Source organism: Tachypleus tridentatus, chromosome 9 (assembly GCF_004210375.1).
Source record: "Tachypleus tridentatus isolate NWPU-2018 chromosome 9, ASM421037v1, whole genome shotgun sequence".
In the NCBI taxonomy this organism is placed as follows: Eukaryota; Metazoa; Arthropoda; class Merostomata; order Xiphosura; family Limulidae; genus Tachypleus; species Tachypleus tridentatus.
The window spans coordinates 62,953,363-62,970,966 of NC_134833.1; the positions used below are offsets into that span (position 1 = coordinate 62,953,363).

General features: G+C 33.1%; 1 long non-coding RNA gene across 1 annotated transcript; it reads right to left on the reverse strand.

The window, feature by feature from the left end:
- Positions 1-5,068: 5,068 nt before the first annotated feature.
- On the reverse strand, positions 5,069-9,606 carry LOC143227113 (uncharacterized). The gene is made up of 4 exons (XR_013014888.1): positions 9,498-9,606; positions 8,459-8,535; positions 6,680-6,784; positions 5,069-5,167 (listed from the first exon to the last, which is right to left on the reverse strand). It is a non-coding gene; the product is annotated as an uncharacterized LOC143227113 (long non-coding RNA).
- Between the last annotated feature and the right edge of the window lie 7,998 nt (positions 9,607-17,604).

The following is a 17,604-nucleotide window of genomic DNA, read 5'->3' on the forward strand; positions in this document are numbered from 1 at the left end:
TAACATTTAATTTTATGATTAAATTTTTGTGCCAGAAACGATATAATTGTGCTAAATAGTATCACAACTACTTTGTAATATGTTTTTACTTCTGTTTGTTTACAGTCAGTTTAATACTCTTCTTTAGACATGGATAACTACTTACAAACAGAAAGTATGTAACATTCTTAATACAGAGTCAAAAAATGGAAATTATAATTGAAATAAGGAAAAGTAAATGAAAACTACGTCGTTCTAAATCTGTAATTTATTTCTAATGTTAACAGATTCAAGACAGCAATACATTGTTTGACAAATTGGAATGAATTGTCGAAGCAATAATAGTTTAGAAATACCAACCCACTCTGAATTATCTATAATTTTTGATTCAGTACATTTTCTCAGCTCGTTCAGTTTCTCAGGCTTGTCTTCTTTTGTCTCTGAATAAAAAAAAAAACATTTCTGATTTACTTAAACTGGTTATTTTTCTCATGTTACAAACCAACTTTTCTAGAAACAAATTAAATAGAAGGAGAATTTGCACTTTTGGCAAAGTAAGAGATTATAAATCACAATTTATTATAACAGCGTATTGCTTGACTAGTCAGATTATTTCAGAATTTAATGTATTATCTAAATCAAAGATGTTTATTGATTATTTCAATATTGACTATCGATTTCTTATAGCTAATGACCACACTATCAAACCCAGAAGATTTTACTTTTTTTTTAAAGTACAGAACTGCAATTGTATATATTATAAATCATTGTTTCTCTTTAGTTTCTATTGCTTGGTTTCATACTGCTTAAGCATAGATAAGAAAAAGAACATATATTTCAGTAATAATATTACGAAATATTTAATACACTAATAAATTTTGAAAATAAAGTTACTGCATAACGTTTGCTAACCTACATCGACAGTTCTGCCTTTCGTCAAGGCCCGGCATGTCTAGGTGGGTTAAGGCGTTCGACTCGTAGTATGAGGGTCGCGTGGTCAAATCCCCGCGCACCAAACATGCTCACCTTTCTAGCCGTAGTGACGTTATAACGTTCGGCCAATTCCACTATTCGTTGATAAAAGAGTAGTCCAAGAGGTGACGGTGGGTGGTGATGACGAGCTGTCTTCCCTTTTGTCTTACATAGCTAAATTAGAGACGGCTTGCGCAAATATTCTTCGAGTAGCTTTGCGCGAAATTTAAAACAAACCAAACCAAGCCTTTCGTCAACGTGAGGGTTACGAGAACAACAACAGTTGCAAATAAAACTTTCAGTTGAGAAAGTTTGCTGTTTTCATAAAGATTTCCGGTTAGAAAATCCATTGTTCTATCATAATCCAACAGCCTGGAGCGAGTATTTTTAACTACCCTAAAATTAACACATGTTTCCTTGTACATTTACCAATCATTGAGTTGTTCTGTGCGGTTTAAGAAATTGCGTTTGGGAAAACACATACCAGAGAAATATTTAAACACAAAATACTTTCCTTCATATAATAAGGTCATTGATTCATATTTGTTACTATACAATTTCATTCCTTTGTTATTGTATGTTATACATATTTCCGATTTGAAGCGTTGTTTAATTGTCTGTTTGTTTGGCGCTTTGTGGCACAAGGCGGCTAGGCTGTCTATGCTAAACATCCATTAAAGATAAAGAAAATATTAAACTCTATAAAAGCAATAAAAAAGCGAAACATAGCGCAAAAACAGAATCAAAAGGCTTATGATCCCAAAAATGCTAAAAATACGATCAATATAGACATTATCACCATCGTCAATGACATTTTCTAACGTCAATGATAAATTTGGAGAAAAAAGTCTTTATAATACAGTCAGCTACTGCTGCCACACAATGGTCTATTGATGACTTAAATACGACGGAAGTGCTGCGAGAGCAGTGAAAGAAGGCCAGTTTGTCTGATCCAGCTCCCACAGGGGCACGAGGGTCGGGTGGTATCGACTACGGCCAGTTTCTCTCAAAATTATAGGAAAATTATCACTACTTCGTGGTTTATTGTCAACCCTTTAAAATGGGAGAATAATGAAGGTGAGTAAATGGAGAGATCAATAGCAGTAAAGGACTGACTAGGTGCATGAAAATAAGTAGAAGAACCGGTATTCAAAAAGAAAGGTTGTGATCAGAGAACATATGCTCCACATAGCGACCACTCCTATCAATATCAGCACTTCCTCAGAGGGGATGATGTCAATTAAAGTCCCCCAGGATTAAAAAGGAAGACGGCAACTGTTCAGTCAGAGCATGAAGTTCTGATTGATCATGTGTCTCTCTAAGCGACAGGTAGAGAGAACAAACAGTGATGGTATGACCCAAGGAAACAGCAATATCTCCTCATGATAAATTCAAGAGAAGTTCTCTGCGTTGAGATGTGGATGTTTCCACCAACACATCATCAGATCGAAGCTTCTTTATTGACTTTAGAGAGCCAGCAAGTCCCTTCAGTTCCTTCTAAATAAAAAATGGGGACATTTGCCCTAAAGGTTTGTCTAAATGAGAGTGTAGGATAAGAAAATGAGGTACAACAGGTGGTAGAGATGTTTAAAATTGCCGTTTAGAAACACAAAGACGTGATCGTTTACCTATGGACTGTTTTTCTATATTTTATTTAAATTTGTTTCTGGAGGATCCATAATTAAAAAGGGAAATTTCGGTTCCCACTGATCCCTTCCTCCATGGAGCCCTACGAGGTGATGGACCACAATATCAAACAAGGAAAGAACATGAACGCCAGGATTTCGTGAGCACTATACCCAAACACCAGCAACAGATACAATTGTCACAATACATGTTGAGAACTTCCAACACTGGTACTTGGTTGAACCTGACTGAAGTGAACCAGTTGATTTACTCAAGGGGGGCCACCCCAAGACCGCCCATCTGCAGGAATTCAAGGTCAAACTGGTATGTTAGTGTTCGTCCCCTAAACCAAAAGTATCCTCTCCTTACCTTCACGGGTCACCACACATGGCAAACACGTGGGTGAATCTTGAGAACGCAGAACCTTCCCTGGAAAGTCTCCTCACCATGTACAGGAACACTAACCGAGGGGTTTTGTTTATGAATGAGGCTTCCAGCATGTTATACGTCGTATTAGGAACATAGCCTTTACTAGTTTAAATATAGTTACCTATTTCTTTCTTGAACCTGACGATGACCGAAGAAGGTCAAAACGTTTTTTGATTCTCTGCATAAAATTTTTTTCAACCCTTACCAGCCGTTTTCACATATATATATATTTATTTATGGTAATGACGCTGTTAATATGATTCATACCCATAAAAACTGAAAGGTCATTTTTTAGAATGATTTAAGCCTATCGTGACCTTCTTTTATATTTTACTTGTGTATTTTCGAGAACAGCAGCTTATTTAATATAATATTTAAAGTTATGTTTATTTGTAATCAATTTAACTACAAGTTTGTTTTGTTTGTTTGTTTGTTTTTGAATTTCGCACAAAGATACTCGAGCTCTATCTGTGCTAGCCGTCCGTAATTTATTAGTGTAAGACTAAACGGAAGGCAGCTAGTCATCACCAATCCACTGCCAACTCTTGGGCTACTCTTTTTACCAACGAATAGTGGGATTGACTGTCCCATTATAAAGTCCCTACGGCTGAAAGGACGAGAATGTTTAGCGTGACGGGGATGTGAACGCACGCCTTAACACGCTTGGCCATGCCGGGCCTTCTACAAGTTTGGACAGATTTAATATCGCAAGAACTCTAGTTTCATTACTTTGTGGTCAAAAATGACAGATTTAATTTTGTTTACGTCCAGCAGCTAATAACTTTTATGGGTTCTACATCCTATGTGATTTTATAGAGAATAAAACTGTCAAGGAGTCCACATCAAGATCTTAGGCACCGGGGCTGAGCACCCAAGCACCGACCTAAATACGACATTAATGGTCAGGTCTCAGATAGCTCATTGTTTGAAAGTTTACTGTACAACAAACAAACAAAGTTAATTTATAACACTTGGCTCAATTATGTGTTAAGAAAATTTTAGATAAACATTAATAAAAACGTTCTAAGAACGAATTACAAAAACATAATTTACAGAAGCATTTTCTTTCCTCATTGAAATATTTTGTGTATCACATATTTGGGAAACATTTTTAATTTATTGAAAAAAAATATATATCGGATTTTCTTTCTTTAAACAAGACACCGAACAAACAATATATATTTAATTAAAAACACAAAATGAATAATTGTATTGCTTTAAAGGAGTTTCATTTTCGAGATAAAAGATATTTAAGAGTTAAACACAACCAAACACGAAGGAAAATACAAGAAAATCAGATAATGATATCATAGGTAATATATATAGATGCTGGTCAGCATCAGCTGTTAAGTGATCCGTTGAAGCTCTAAGTATAAATAACATTGAAATACATAAATGTTGTTGTCAGTTCACTTACAAACGATCCACCAACATTTCATTAAATATATTAGTTAATTTATTTGATACCAATTGTGGTATAAACCAACAACATATAGTCAGTGTTCTATAATGGTGACACAATGAGTTATCTATGCTCTGTCCCTCACAAATATCAAACCTCGGTTTCAAGCTTTGTGAGTCCCTAGACATACCAACGTGTCACTGTGTGGATTAGAGCTTTTTATAGATATATAGTGACAAATATGGATTTCTATTGAATGTCTTTTGACATTATATAAAAAAATAACGTATTAAAAGAAAAAGGTAGAGTGTCATCTTAAAAAATAGCCACACATTTGGAAAATATGTGAATAATTTATGCCAGTCCACTGTGCGAACAAAAACAATAAATGTTGGAACAAAATTAAATATACTAACTGATAATACTATTTACAGTACATTTTAGTTGTCGTGGAATTCCTTATGCAAAGTGAAATTTCTGATAAATAGTTAATATAACGACTGTATAACTGTTGTAAAACAGTTATGTTATATGGAACTACAAACATCTTTTACGATATTGTAAAGAATACGTTTACACTCTCTAGCACATATAATGTTCACGTTTCAAGATATTCATTTCATTTATTGCTGATGTATTGATTTATTTTGATTTTCTCACCTAAAATTCTCAGAAACAGTTCTTAACAGCATCAGACATTGCATCATCCAAACCCACTCCAGCTTTTAAAATTTCATTACCGATACATTCTTTTATTTCCTGCATGAAGAGGTAAATACAATAAATGTTATGAGAAATGTTATAAAATTGAATGTTGGAAAAAAAACACAGAAATAAAACAAAATAATAGAGATCACATAACCTGAGAAGTTTACCTTTCTTCTTCATGGGCGAGCTAGAAATGATTACTTTACTCATTCCGTTGATTATTACTAACAAATTATAACAAACATTGTACTAAAATAATATAAGAATGCAGAACCAAAGGTTGAAAGAGCGAGCATGTTTGGCGCGACGGGTATGCAACCCGCGAGCCTCAGATTACGAGTCGCACGCCTTAACACGCTTGGCCATGCCAAGCGGTTAAGATCTCTGAACTTAATAACTCTTCAGAAAATGGAATGTGAATGAGGGGTTTAAAGTTGTCATCTTGTTGATGCCTCATTTTTCTTCCAACTTTAATTATGGCAATTGTAAGATTAAGGGAACAAATATACATTTTCTCACGGTAGAAATAACCTGCAACTTAGTCACCTTTGATTTCTTTACACCTTGGTTGCCCTTGGAACTGTTTGCCTTCAGGTCTCGGAGATGCAAATAATTTAAAGCAAAACGAAATAAATATTTACCGGTAAAGGGTAGTTTCGAAATGTTACGTTATAAGGTAATTTAATAGCTTGCATAGCCCAGATGGACCAGAATATTTCTTATTTTCATGTAAAAATGAATTGAACATTAAAAAATTCCTTCCTACTGCAATAAAAATAATTTAACATTAAAAGACATACGATATGTGAATATTACTTTACCAGGATGCAAAACATGTAATTTCTAAAGGTCTAAGAGTATAATAAATGATAATAAATAATAAATTGTATCTTCTAGATTAAAACATTTTTCAGCTCATTTTGTGTGAAGTTTCGAGCAGACGCACTTCATCAGGCACTAATGATTTTTAATGACTGAAAATATTTTCATTTAGACGTATCGAATTATCCTTTACTTAATTTATTCAAGATTTTCGTCTCATGCTTTCCGGAATAATATGCATCCGTAAGCCTGTCCAGTTTGTTTCTAAAACAGGGTAGCTTGAAACAGACTAAATATAAGCAATAAAAAAATGAAGAAAAAAACACAAGAGAAATAATAAAAGAAAAAAAAACAAAAAAACTTCTTGTTCGTCCATGCATGGACTGTGCCCTGAAATGGGCCTGAGTATGATGTTATACTTTTACTCTATAATCGTTCGGGAGGGAGGAAGAGGTCAAATGTACCTGACCCTCCTGGGTATTTAACATCAATACCCAAATCCCGACACAGTGAAACTTGGAACTAAATATAAGCCCGATCCCGTGACTGAAGCTACACCAACTTATCCTGTATCCAACATATCGAGTGGCGTCAGCCTCAAATTGTGTTCAAAATATTTGGGAACAAAGGGAAACATTTCGAGCAATAGTTAATTATACAACAAAACTAAATAAGATAATTTAAAGACTAGTGTTATAAACGTAGATAGAACATAAAATTGATATATTAGATAAACATCACCTTCACATCCGCTTCTCTTTCTGCTTCGCACATTTCTCTCACGTACTCTTCAAATTTACCATAAGGAAATTTTGAATATTCACATTTTGTAACTGCATCTGAAAGCTTGAGATAAAAAATAATTTCTGGTCAATCAACTTTAATATTACATTCTACAACATGTTTTCATGAAAGTTAGTTGTTTAACCATATCCATATGTCAGGAATCATATGATTCTTATGAACACTGTTACAACCACCTTTAAATGTATTTATTTTCTGTTTATTAATAATGAAGTTGATATATTTATTTATACATAAACAACCACTTAACAATTGAAATAAAACAATATTTCGAGGGAAAGACAGAGGATGGAAAACAAAACTAAAAGAAACAAACCACATTGTTTTAGATCTGTAAATATAACAACACATTTATTGTGTAATCAATTACACAATAAAAAATTAAAGCGAGTAGAATGAAAATTACATGCGTCAAACAAACTTTATTTATATCATAACCACAAATAGTTTAAAAATTAATCGCGTTGTCTTCGTTTATACTTCTCAACAACGAGTTAATAAAATAAATAAAAAAGTCAGCAAATAGATAGTTTAAAGCAAACAGGATCACAGTAGACACGTAAAACAGCCCACAGTGATATAAAGATACGTCTGCGGACCAACAACGCTAGAAACCTATTTTCGATACTCATGTTGGTAGGAGCACAAATAGCCCACTGTGTATCTTTGTGTTCAACTGCGAACAAATACATGTAGAATATCAGAATTAATCGGTAAGGTTTAACGTAAGCACGTGCTTGAGATGAAGGCCATACATGAAGTGAGAGAATAAGTTATGTGCTTTATTATTTTTTTTAATTTCGCGCAAGGCTACTCGAGGGATATCTGCGCTAGCCGTCCCTAATTTAGGAGTGTAACATTAGAGGAAAGGCAGCTAGTCTTCACCACCCGCCGCCAAATCTTGGGCTACTCTTTCACCAACCAATAGTGGGATTGACATTACATGATAACGCCCCCCACGGCAGAAAAGTCGAGCATGTTTGGTGCGACGGGGTTGCGAACCCGTGACCCTCAGACTACGAGTCGCACGCCTTAACCCACCTGGCCATGGCGGGCCTTGCTATATTGTAGTAATTATTTCTGTACAACACATGTTATTTATGTGGATTCACGTTCAGGCAATATGGGAATTGATTACATAAGTTAAAGTAAGGAGCGCTGCAGACATCATTATAATGGTTCTGCACCAACAACCAGGAGAATTTTATTACAAAAACATCTTCTATTTTATAGCACGCCTCGTATGAACTGCTGCTTAATCGATGTTTAACACTTAATAATCTTGGATGGAACAAATAGTGTTAACATTTTTAAATTTCGCTCATTACGTTTTCAAGATGTGTGAAACATCGAGACTTTCCGAAAGGTGATCTATAAACCTACAACACTGAGCATTGTAATTCCGTAAACTTATTGATAACACACGAGACCTTGATTCATAGAACTATCTTTTAGAATTTTAACTAAAGACCAAAATATGTTAAGACAGAAGATTCATGTTAGCAACACGTTATTTCCAAAATGTTTTGGTTTGTTTGTTTATTTAGAATTAAGCACAAAGCTATATAATGGCTTATCTGTGATCAGCCCACCACGGGTATCGAAACACGGTTTGTACCGTTGTGAGTTCGCAGACATGCTGCTGTGTTAATGGAGGGCGTTTCCAAAATTACACTGAGTTAACGATACATGATTAATTATCACAAAAACACCTACCCATTCTGCTTGTTGTTTATAACGTTCTCCTATGCACATTCTCAGATGATTCACTTTTGCAGAATCGTCTTTAATACCTACATAAAATAAAAACATGTCTGATTTATTTAGTGGGGTAGTTTTAATTGTACGAACCAGTGTTAGTAAAACGACTTTATTAAACGTAAGTTTTCTGATTCGCATATTTACGATACATAATACTAGATGTATTACAACAGATTATTTGAAGTATCGATGTGAGTTGGTGAGATGAATGATTATATAAACTATTAGAAACACCCGCAGATACAACTGCTATTTCCTTCGAAAACGTAACATTCAATAATGTTTATCAGCTATGAGAAATATTATTTTATTTAAATTTAATTTTGAAATGAGCTATCATTATTGTATTACATCCCAGAGTAAATTTTGTTGAGGCATTTCTTTGCAAGCGCAGTTATCAATGAAAGTGTTTTCTTTTCTGTTCCAAAATTGTTACTGAAGAAAAACAAATAATGTTTAGTTTTTCTTTTAAATGTTTTATATTTGAAACATACTCCTTTTTGTGATCTTTATTACTTAAGTTTGAAACTTATCAATTTTTAATAGTTAAATCTCAAACTTTGCAGTTTTTGTTTCTAATTTTACTGGTTCAATTAGAAACATAATTTTATGCAAATCTCAATTATGTTTTTTTATTGCTGAGTTATAAAAACACAAGTTAGTATTCATCAAAATAGCTCTAGAAGTGGATGTTACAATCTAGATAGAATGTATCTGTTGAAATTTTTAAAACCGACATTCAACTCTACAGATTGATAGAAAATTGCAACGGTCCAAATGCGACAATTTCAGATTTTTTCTTAACTTTAATAAAATAGCAATGCATAACAATTTGTCATGCAATGACAAAACTTTGCTCTGATAATATTTCGATATAGTTTTCAGATTCTTTGTATTTCTCCTGACCTAATGAAGATATTAATTGAAAACAATTACTTCCACACAACGATTACTTAACATTTTATACGTTAATAAACTTTGAAAATGAACTTACTGCACATCAATTTTCACATCATGTCTATAGAATTGCCGTTCGTCACCCTCAGACTTACGACCGCAACAAGAGCTGTAAACAGAACTTTCGTGTTAAATGTTGAGAACTTTGTTCTTTTGATGAATATTTCAAGTTGGAAAACCCACTTTTATATAATTCTTCCAATAGCTTTGAGCCAATAATTTCAACTATATTGTCATTAACCTTAAAATTATTTGAATTTTGTTGGTATATTTACCTATCATTGCGTAGCTCTTTCCGGATTGGAGAAATTGGATTTGGATTTAACGAATAACGATGTGACTGTATCAAAGAGAGGCGCTTCCTCCCAACAATACGATCACGTGATTCAAACCTGTTTGCTTCACTTTTATTCCTTGTGGAAGCTTCACTCTGTTATATTACGTTGTACGTATTACAGGCAAGAAGAGTTGTTTGAAGTTACATCCACAAGAAGAAGGCAATACAGGCAATAGTGTAGTAATGTGAAAATGCGTTCTCATTCATTTATATATTTTTTGTCATAAGAAGAATGTTGTTCCCTGATTTTTTCGAGCAAACCTACCTTACCAAACCACTGACTTCATGAAGTTTTGGTTACCCTTAGATCAAAAACGAATAATCATAAACTTTTTCATCCAAAATTTCATAAAATATTTCATCCAAACTTTTATAAACTCTTTCATCCAAGTAATCAAAGTATTATGACAGGAAAGATTTAAATTATAATGTGTGCTACAGTTTATTATGGTTACCAAACAACTCATAGTCAGAGTTATAGTTTTTAATTTTCACTCTTGTTTCAGAACTCATTTGGAAACTTGAAAAAAAAAATTAACGTTATTGTTCAGATTTTTCAGTACGGACAATGAAATTTTAAAGTAAACCTCCTGACTTTTTCTACTTCTAAGTTTTTCACCATGTTTTCTATGTTTATTTTCCACTCAGAGGCTGAACTAGAAACATACTGAAAAAAAAGCATTAAATTTCCATTACTGAAGAGCAAATAAACTCGTGATGTTTAATTCCGTCTTTAGGTGGGGCAGGGTTTATCAGCTTATTTGTAGCATAGTGATTGCAGTGGACATTGTCTAAAGTAGTAGGTAAACGTGAAAGTAAATGTTTACGACATGGCTCTGTTAAGAGCCTGATCCAGTCCAATAATCTGGTTTGGTATTTGATTGTCAGTTATCCTTCAGTGTTAGATGGCATTTAGTGATAATAGGTGTTTAGGAACATCCCATTTCTTATTTTATCATACTTAACTGGTAACCAATAATTGTTAATTTTCTAGTAATACAAATATGATCCGTTTGGTTGGACTACTATTATTCATCGTATTTCCTCTCACAAATGGTTCCTATCCGCTGACAATGATGGACATATGCACATATTTACGTATTTGTTAAAGACCGAAGACCATCAATGCTGCATGGCAGATGTATGTACCCTTCTGAGTGCCCCTTTGATTTCAACCTGAAGGTTTTGTAAGGTATTATTTCTCCTGGGCACATGAAATACAAAAAGAGTGTTTGTGATGTGAGGAGTTTCTCATACTGTAACACAGGTATATCAAAATGGACAACACCTATATTGTGGGATATCACTCGACTTATTTTATCTGCTTAACTGATCTAGTTGCATTTATTTTTTAATATTTTTCTTTGATTCCATAGTTTAAAATATTGATAATTTTTAGAACTGTCAGTTCAAGTAAGAGATTTATTTAAGCAACTGACATCATAGCAGTTTACTGAATTGATAGTCACTGTACCTCAATGTATTCAAGAAAACTCCATTTATCTTTTTATCACAAATTGTTTATTGACATGAAATCCAAATCATAAAAATGCTGATAAAAACTTGAATGACATCTTTCTTAGCAGTTTATATTATCAAGAGTTTATAACTTTATGTCGACTACAATACCACGGATGATCTTAGTAGTTATGTTATAGATGTGTGAGATGTTGCACTAAAGTTGAAAGTACTTAAGTAATATCTAAGCTTCTGTTTTAAACGTTAAAATCCTCATCTAGCTCAATAAATTTCTACAGATTAAATGTCATCTACAAGTTACATGTAATTTGTTGTTGTTTGTTTATTTGTTTTTGAATTTCGCACAAAGCTACTCGAGGGCTATCTGTGCTAGCCGTCTCTAATTTTGCAGTGTAAGACTAGAAGGAAGGCAGCTAGTCATCACCACCCACCGCCAAATCTTGGGCTACTCTTTTACCAATGACTATTGGGATTGACCATAATGTTATAACGTCCCCACTGCTGAAAGGGCGAGTATGTTTTGTGTGATGGGGATTCCAAACTGCAACACTAAGATTACAAGTCGGGTACCTGAGCCACCTAGCCATACCGGGCTTACAGTAACGAACCGAGATTTTCTAAACGTGTTTCAGGAACTCACGAATTTTGCTACCACGCTATCTTTTATTGCTATTATTATTCGGCAATGATACCTATGACCAACTTACGATTTGCTATTGAAACCATTTTAACATCGTCATTGTAATATGTTCCCGTTTTGCTATGACAAATGTAAATTATATATTTAATACATAATATACAATTATATATTAGGTACAAAATTATATTACGCAACTCTCTGTTACATTTCAATGAGGTTTCACCTCATTTGAGGCTTCACAAACTAAGTGTAATGAACAGTACTAAAATAATTACCTGTGTTCGTATATAATGTGGGTTAAGTTATACACTAATTGTTTCACTAAATTATAGACAAAACCAAAGTTTATCTTTTTATACATCCTTAAGCTGTTTTCTACTTGTAAGTTTGTCTTCATCTTTTATTAGACATCCCTCATGTTTTCTACCTTTCCTTTGATTGTGAGACACTCTTTCACGAGGCTTTTATTTTCTTAGCTCTGATCTATCTCTTTTGGATTCACGTAAATAATGTTATTGATTTATCATGTTTTGAAAACGTAGGTCCTGGTCCCGTTCTTTTGTGTTTTCAGGAGATTGGTTTTCACTATGAGCATCTTTTCATTACTGTTTTGCTATCTTTACTTCCCACTTCCACTTATTTGGTATCCAATTCCAGATTACAATACTCTTTGAGAATACTATATATCTGGTGTGGTTCAACTTGCTTCAAAAATACCCCATCTCTCATTTTCATGCCATCACTTCCTATTTATCTTAAACTTCTATAACATTACACACTGTAACAAATTTTGTTCCTGGATACTATGTGCTATTCGTTATTGCTTATGTTGTAAATGTACAGAAAATGGCCCTTCAAACTTTACTTTTGTTACGTGCATAATAAAATTTAGAAATTAAGCTATTTTTAAAGTAAAAACGGGCAAATTTTCACATTTTCATTTACATTAGGCCTGAATAAAACAACGTAGGATTCAAGTTTTACATGTTTTTATACTAAAGTTATACAAAAATGAACAAAAATGTTTAGAAGTGAGTAGTTTCTCGAGATTTGCGACTGTAATGTAAATCACTTTCACTCATCAGTGCCCAAATATTTATCCTATTATGTTTTTGTTATAATGTCCTAGATCACAAAAGCAAATTTAGAAATAAAAAATAGGTCTTTTCCATTGACTTTAGGCATAAGCAATTGAGATATAACACGTTTTGCCAAGAAACAAGAAAATGTAAAAAACAAATTGTTGCACAGTGTTGTTTACCACAGGGACAGCTTGAAATACTTCCTATTCAGTCTCAAGAGGTGGGCATTCAATGACAGAGTGGTATGTATGCGGACTCACACTGTTAAAATCCTGATTTCGGTACCTTTATTAGGCAGAGCACAAATAGGCCATTGTGTAGCTTTGTGCTTAATCCAAAACAATTCCAAAAAATGGTTGACTTGGGAGAGAATATTAGCTATTTCCAAGAAATTTTTGTTATTAAAAATATTTTTTATTCATGTCAATACATGTCTTACAAATATTAACATAATTTTTTTCTACATTTAACAAAAGCAGATATATGTATATATTGTTTAGATATATATCAATTAGAAATTTAAAATGAAAAGTTATAAGTGAAAAACTTAAATGTTTTTGTCATACACTGACATGTCATAGGTTTTGTTACTTATTTTTATTGTATAGATTTTTATAAAATCATACATCTAGTTTCTATACTTTGTTTTATTTTTCTCTATAGTCTAAACATTTACTAAACTAAAAGGAAAATTGCAGTGATATTGCTAATTACTTTAGTTCTTGTTGTTAATAAAGTGACTTATATAATTTAGACTGCTTTTAATAAGAAATAATTGGAGAAGAGACTTCTCGAAGTTTCAACCAATGACAGCTACAGGTTACTTTCCTCTTATGCAGAATCTCTATTTAGTGAAGGTTTAATAGTGTAAATATTAAATGATTCTTTGATTTTTCTTGTCTTCCAGAATTTGTATGTTGTGTCCAGTTGTCGTGGCGTACTCTGCAATGGCTGAAGTTTATGTTTTCATGAGTCTTTCACTTGCTACACTTAGTATCATCAATACCAACCTCAGATTAGTAAATTGTGCAGAGAACCTCTGGATGTATGATGTATGTTTACTTTTCATGTCTGTAGTTTTATTCTTCACAAGTGTTGGTTAGTCACACTATGAGGAAGTTTTACAAAATAATATTTGAGTCACTTTGCTGAGTGAGAAGTCCCAAAACACAAAAGAAAAGACTTAGATTTAATTAATGTGTAAAGCAATAATTACAGATGTATTTTCCTCAGGTCTCATAATGAAAGCAATAATGGTACAAACTGTTTGTTGATTTTAACACAAATTACAAGAAAACTATTTATTGATAAGACAACATGAGTACATGAAAATATTTGAGTTTAATTGCAGGTATATTATTAATATAATTGGTTCATACTTCATATTTGTGATTGTTGTCGAGTGACGAAATCTCAGTCACGGATTGGTGATGATGGTTTATAAGATCCTTTTTCAAAGGAATTGTTGAAACAAATAACTAATTTATTCCTTCGCAACGTGCACAAATATTGCTAAAACTATTTATAATTTGTGTACCTTCCTCCAATTTATGTTTTCTTCGTGTTAGAACAAAGCCACAGTAAGCTTTCTGCTGTGATCACTGCGTGGAATCAAACATTAGATTTTAGCATTGTAAGACAGCACACTTACTGCTATTTCACGAAGGGGACGGCATTAACACATTTATAATCATGAATAGGCAAAGTTTTTGGAACCATTAATTAGAAATGATGATACTGTCATAGAGTTTTGAATTTTATCAGATAAATAATTAAATTTAATTAGTCAGGATATTGCGTTAGTTTTGAAAATAGCCCCTTGCAACTACACGCTGTTAGATGAGACCATAAATTATAATAACAATTTGTTTGTTTGTTTTAATTTCGTAGATAGCTACACAAGGGCTGTCTGTGCTAGCCGTCCATAATTTAGAAGTATAAGATTAGAGGAAAGGTAGCTCATCATCATCAGCCGCCGCTAACTCTTGGGCTACTCTTTTACCAACGACTATTGGGATTGACCATATGTTATAACGTCCCCACTGCTGAAAGAGCGAGTATGTTTAGTGTGATGGAGATTCCAAACTGCAACCCTAAATTACAAGTCGGGTGCATGAGCCACCTGGCCATACCGGGTTTAGAGCAACGAACCGATATTTTCTAAAGTTATTTAAGGAACTCACGAATTTTAATACCACGCTATTTTTTATTGCTATTATTATCCTATTTGTAGTTCTTTTACTTGAGTTATGTTACTTTATATGCAAGTATACGCTGATGTTTTAATTAATATACCCTTTTCAGCCATGTCCATTTACTCGTTGTAGCATCTTGTATACTTACATCAGAATTTACTTTTTCTAAGATTACACATACAATCCTATACTCACTACTGTTACATCTATTGCTCATGCACATACACAATTAAACTTATTCAACATAAATATAACTAAACCTGTCCCCGATAATAAGTTCTTCCAGATTATTCTTAATAATATTTAAAGGGAGATATACCAAGGTCAAGTATATTGTTGTTGCGTGTCTGTGTTTTTCTTATAGCAAAGTCACATCGGGCAATCTACTGAGCCCACCGAGTAAAATCGAACCCTCTGATTTTAGCCTTGTAAATCCGTAGACATACCGCTGTACAAGCAGGGGGCTATTGTCGTTGCACTAAAGTATGCTGTTTCTCATATGTTTCCTAAAGTATTGCTCTTACTATTTGAATAGTTTATGAGAATTCCGCATTTGTTTATCCTGGATCTCTGTGAGCCTTTGTTAGTATATATTTTCCTGTATTTTGTTGTTTGAATATTTGTGTTTTTGCTACTTTTAGATAGGCTGGGTTGGCATAAACATAAATAATCATGAGGATTATTTTACGTTGAAGAGTAACTCAGAAGTAAAATATATCATTTATTATTTTCTTATTACGCTGTTGGTGGCATCGTGCATAAATAACAACTGTTATTCCCACGTGCTTCATAATAACCTGATCGATAATACTTTACATTTCCTTCAACGTGGCCCAGTTTGGCCAAGCGGTTAAGGCATTCGACTCATAATCCGAGAGTTACGGATTCGAATCCTTATCACACCAAACATGCTCGCCCTTTCAGCCGTTGGGGCGTTATATTATATGAGGTCAATCTCACTATTGGTTGATAAAAGAGTAGCCCAAGCGTTGGAGGTGGGTGGTGATGACTAGGTGCCTTCCCTCTACTTTTACACTGCAGCTTTGCGCAAAATGCAAAACAAAGTTAAAATTCTTTCAACATTTTAATTTTTCTGGTACGAAATATTTGGGATTATTTCAAACTCAGGTTTATTTTCCGTTCAAAACCATACAGATAATGTTTGGTGCACATTTGTACATAGTGTAGATGTATTTATTCCTCATTTAACTTCAGTCAACAAGTCTTTATTCAGTACTTAAATCCAAACATGTTTCGTGAGTAAGCGTACCATTTGTTTGCTAACAAAAACAATAGCTCACATGTTTTTATATAGTATTGCTTATTGTGTTTCTTCTTTCAGATGTGGAACGCAAGCGGACGTGTTCTTCATGTCGAGAAACGGTGCTGTTTAAATTAACTGCAATTGTAACTAAAGGATAAGGAGTCGCGTAATGTCTGTTTTAACCCTTTCCTTTACCTGTATCGTTTTGTGTTCCGAGCCGATTACTGTGAATTACTCCATTAAATGACACTTACTTCATAGTATTTTCTTTCATAAATCAATAGTTATTATTGGTTATGAATTACCATTAAAAATGCAATACAAAAAAGTGAACTATACAAGTTGATTCAGAAATGAATTGACAAGCAAATAATTAATAAATAGACAAAATGAGCATATTTATGAATGAACGTTTTAAAGAGTTTTAATATTTCTACATTTTGTAAGGAACATATACGAAATAAGTCAGTTTACACTTTAAAGTATAAGGCAATGTCACCGTCTAGATCAACATCAGTAATCTTTATTTCATAGTCCTTGTTACATCACTTGCATATATTTAAGTAGATTTCTGTATTCTAATTTTGGCCATGTAGAATGTTTGTACAAATAAAGGTTCAATGTTTGCAGCACAGTGATTATTGCAACACTCTTGTACATACGTAATTTTTCTATTTATTTTCGCATTGTTATTTTCATTGCTATGTTTTAAAACTATCTCACTGTTAAAAGCAATAGATGTTCTTGTGTAAAAACTGAAATAAAAACCAAAGTATCACTGTATAAATCATGTTCAGATTCAAGTTCAGAAAAAAAAAGGAATACAATATGTGCAACACAAACTGAAGATGGCTGGAATTGAAATATAGAAATATACTAAAATACATGCAGGTGAGATCAATACTGTAACAAAGACCATGGAAATAAAGATTACAGATGTTGATAGAGACGGTGACACTACACTTGAGTTATAAGGAGCTTTGTAGAACAGTATATGATTGTATTTTAAAAAACTTAATTGAAAATAATTTAATTATTTTACTTATTTCTTGTGTGTGTTGATAAAAATTCTATAATCTGGCGTCTAATAACTACTTTCTCAAAAATATGAATATTTCCTAGTAAATTTATTTTCTTTCCTTTCCGT